This window comes from Pygoscelis adeliae, unplaced genomic scaffold (assembly GCF_000699105.1).
Source record: "Pygoscelis adeliae isolate BGI_AS28 unplaced genomic scaffold, ASM69910v1 Scaffold263, whole genome shotgun sequence".
Classification (NCBI taxonomy): Eukaryota; Metazoa; Chordata; class Aves; order Sphenisciformes; family Spheniscidae; genus Pygoscelis; species Pygoscelis adeliae.
The window spans coordinates 2,184,369-2,188,008 of NW_008824552.1; the positions used below are offsets into that span (position 1 = coordinate 2,184,369).

Genomic DNA, 3,640 nt, shown 5'->3' on the forward strand with positions numbered 1-3,640 from the left:
AAAATCCCATGGGAAAAGCCCCGCGACGCATATAGGGGACGAATTTTTGTTGCTTCGGGAAATGAGCCTCCCGCCGTCTCCCCGCTCGCCATCCTGCCGGCACCGCTCCCAGCGCTGCCGCTCACCGGGACGACACCGGGATGCCCAGCATCCCTCCACCCTGCCCTGCGAAAATCGCTCCGACTCCTTTATTTTTTATTCCTGTTTTTTTTTTTCTCACACTTGAAAAGCAGAATTACAGCCAGGCCGTGTCCTCCCGGGATGAATCACCGCAGCCGAGAAGTCAAAGAAGGGAAAAAAAAATGAATTCTCGGCGCATCCGTTTGGGGCTGAAGCCGCCCTCCTCCTCCTCCACCTCCTCCTCCTCTTCCTCCCCATCCCGGAGGCGGTTGTGCCGCGGGGTTTCTCCATGGGAGCATGCCTGAACAAATCAAGGCTCCTCTGCGAGCTGGGAGCCTGGGAAAAACCACGACCGAGGGAAAAGCAAACATCTCCAGCCCCAGGGCTGCGAATAAACACGGGAGTATTATTAGTAACCGAAGCGGAGCTGAATCAGAGCTGCTGATTTATGCTCTTATTTCCTTTCAAGAAGTTACACTTCAAAAAGTGGCTCGGACTTTTCTTACCCGTGGGAGAAGAGCGAGCGGCTGGGCGGGGAGGGGATGCAGCCCCAGACGTGATGCTGTATGGCGTCGGCCTGGCTCGGGCACGGCCCCTCTTCTGCGGCACAGGTCCTCGTGTTCCCCTGGGGTGTGGAGGGTGGTTTCCCCAGGACACGGGGCCTGGTGGTCGCAGGGCTGGAGGGGGCTGGTACCCAGGGATAGGAAGAGTGGTGTTCAGGGATGAGGAGACCGGTACCAGGGATGGAGGTGGCTGGTACCCAGGGATGGGGTGACATGCCCAGGCACGCGGTGACTGGTACCCAGGGATGGAGGTGGCTGGTACCCAGGGATGGGGTGACTGGTACCCAGGGATGGGGTGACATGCTCCAGGAAGGAGGTGACTGGTACCCAGGGATGGAGGTGACTGGTACCCAGGGATGGGGTGACATGCTCCAGGAAGGAGGTGACTGGTACCCAGGGATGGAGGTGACTGGTACCCAGGGATGGGGTGACATGCTCCAGGAAGGAGGTGACTGGTACCCAGGGATGGAGGTGACTGGTACCCAGGGATGGTCATGACTGATGCCCAGGGATGGGTTGACTGGTACCCAGGGATGGAGGCGGCTGGTACCAGGGGTGGAGATGACTGGTATGCGGGGATGGCGGTGACTGGTGCCCAGGGATGGCAGTGCCTGGTACCAGGGATGGATGTGGCTGGTACCCAGGAACGGAGGTGACTGGTGCCCAGGGATGGCAGTGCCTGGTACCGGGGATGGAGGTGGCTGGTACCAGGGATGGCGGCGGCTGGTACCCAGGGATGGGATGACTGGTGCCCAGGGATGGGGTGAGAGGTGCCCAGGGATGGAGAAGACTGGTACCCAGGGATGGTGGTGGCTGATACCGTGGAGGGGGGGTGATGGTACCCAGGGATAGAGTGACATGCCCAGGGATGTGGTGACTGGTACTCAGGGATGGGGAGGAGTAGTACCAGGGATGGGAGTTACTGATGCCCAGGGGTGGAGGTGATTGGTACCCAGGGATGCCAGGGGCTGGTACCCAGGGACGGCAGGGGCTGGTACCCAGCAAAGCAAGGTCTTCCCCTGTCAGGTGGCTGCCATCCCTCCGCCCCCCGTGGCGCAGAGCTGTGTGGGACAGATGGCTGAGCACCATTTATCCCGAGGCAAAGGTTGGAAGGGTTTGCCTTGAAAGCCCGACAAAACCCATTCAAACCTCCTGCTTAAAAACATCCCGAGAGGAGATAATGTGATTTTTTCCCAAGCGATTTTCCTGCCAGAAACCGCGCGATTGAGGAAATACGGGATCGGATGTAATAGCATCATCCTATTTTGGATGATGGTGCCAGCCAGGGGCTTTTCCGGCTGCGCGAGCAAGTTTTACGTGTCAGGATGGTGCCGGTTGCTGGGGAGGTGTTTGCTCATCGTGTTGGGCTGGATGGAAGTGGGTCGGGTTTTGTTTCTGAGCCTTTTTTTTCCGGGGTTTTGGTAGAAATAAAGCCAAGGGGGCGTTAAAATCGTTAAGCCTGGGCGTTCGCCGTGCACTGCGGGCTCCCTGGGGCAGGGGACTGTCCCCGTGGGCTGGTGGCTCCTACTATGTCCCAGCTCCCTCTAGTGGGATCTGCCCTCAGAAAGAAGCATCTGGGGAAAGAAAAGGTGCAGAAATCCCACTTCCCCCCAGTTTCTTCCAAACTGGGAGTGGGGGTCTCAAGGAAGTGCCGAGATTCAGGTTGCTCCTAGCACAACCCTACTACGAGATCCTAGAGAATCCCCCCCCACACACACACACACCCCCCTCCAGCAATGCAGAGCATCGAGAGCCGGCGGCGGGGACAAGCCGTAATAGGGGGAAAAACAACTTGTATTTATTTATTCTTAACATTTTGGCACATTTTGGAAGGGTGGGAATAATTTTGCTTGAAGCAGGGCTAGCTCCTCCTTCGGCAGCCGCGGGAAGGATGAGCTGGGAAGGTCCCGAGCGGCAAATCCCACTCCCAAAATGGTCCGAAACACTCCAGATTTTTCCTAAAGCCGTATTTTTTTGCCCCAGAGCAAGGTCCCAGGGTCAAAATCCCCACGACGGCTCACCCAGGGTATGGCTGAGCCCTGGCACAACTCGTTACACCGCTGACCTTGGAGAAACGCTGCATGTTGTGGGTCCGGGCAGGGAATTTTGGAGTGAAATGGAGTCTCCGGGGATACGGAGATTCCGCCTCCCATGGGATGTGATTTTAGCATCCCAGCCGGGTAGTGACGGCGCGTGTGACACCCGCCTGCGCGCCCCCGGCTTCAGCGACCCAATTCCTGCCAGCAGTGGGATTTGGCGGGGGGGGGGGGGGGGGGGGGGAAGTCCTCGAAGTGGCTGCAAGCGGCATCATTGCATGCATGGATGTGTGCACGGTCTCAGCCTGGGTTCGAGGGCCAGAGGTTGCCGTGATGGCCGTGATTCCTCATGGACGTACATCCCTGCTCTCCCTTTCCCCTCAAATCCCATTTTTCTTTAAAAAATGAAGTTTTTAGGACTTTCCTCCGTCGATGCCTCTTTGTTTGCAGGGGGTGGAGACAGGACACGATTTGCCAGGTCCTTTACTTAATATTTTAAGATGTTTTAAAATCCCCGGAGATGCTCAAGCTCCTCCTGCTTTGCTACACTCAGGCGGGGAAAAGCAAAATGATGGATTTTCACCCGGGCTTTTTATTAAAAAATAAAATAGAGCAGCCCAGGAGAGCTCCCGTCCTTCGGTGGGAGGCCAAGCGGGGTCGGGGGGCTGTATTTCCAATGCTGGAGGGAAAAACTGGGGGGAAACGCCCTCTCTCCGAGCCCCCCATCCTGGATTTGGGATGCTGCCGAATCGCCCCCCAAATCCCCAGTGCCGGATCGGCTCCACCTTTGGGTTTTCGGGAGCATCCTCGTGACGCTGGCACAAGCCTTTGGGATGGGGGATGAACCCCTTGGCTCCGTCCCAAGGGATCGGGATGCTTTTCCCCGGGGGGGGTTTGGGGTTTTTTCAGGAGGAAACACCT

The 3,640-nt window shown here is 57.7% G+C and overlaps 1 protein-coding gene and 1 long non-coding RNA gene across 2 annotated transcripts in view; both read left to right on the top strand.

Annotated features, from left to right (window-relative positions):
- LOC103915179 overlaps nt 1-303 on the top strand; it is a 2,597-nt gene extending 2,294 nt beyond the window's left edge. The window contains exon 2 of the long non-coding RNA XR_663512.1: nt 234-303. This is a non-coding gene — a long non-coding RNA (uncharacterized LOC103915179). The remainder of the gene's footprint in view (nt 1-233) is intronic.
- Nucleotides 1-3,640, top strand: part of ARHGEF17 (Rho guanine nucleotide exchange factor (GEF) 17) — a gene marked incomplete at its 3' end in the record, with an annotated part of 42,983 nt that overhangs the window by 13,933 nt on the left and 25,410 nt on the right. The window lies entirely within an intron of this gene.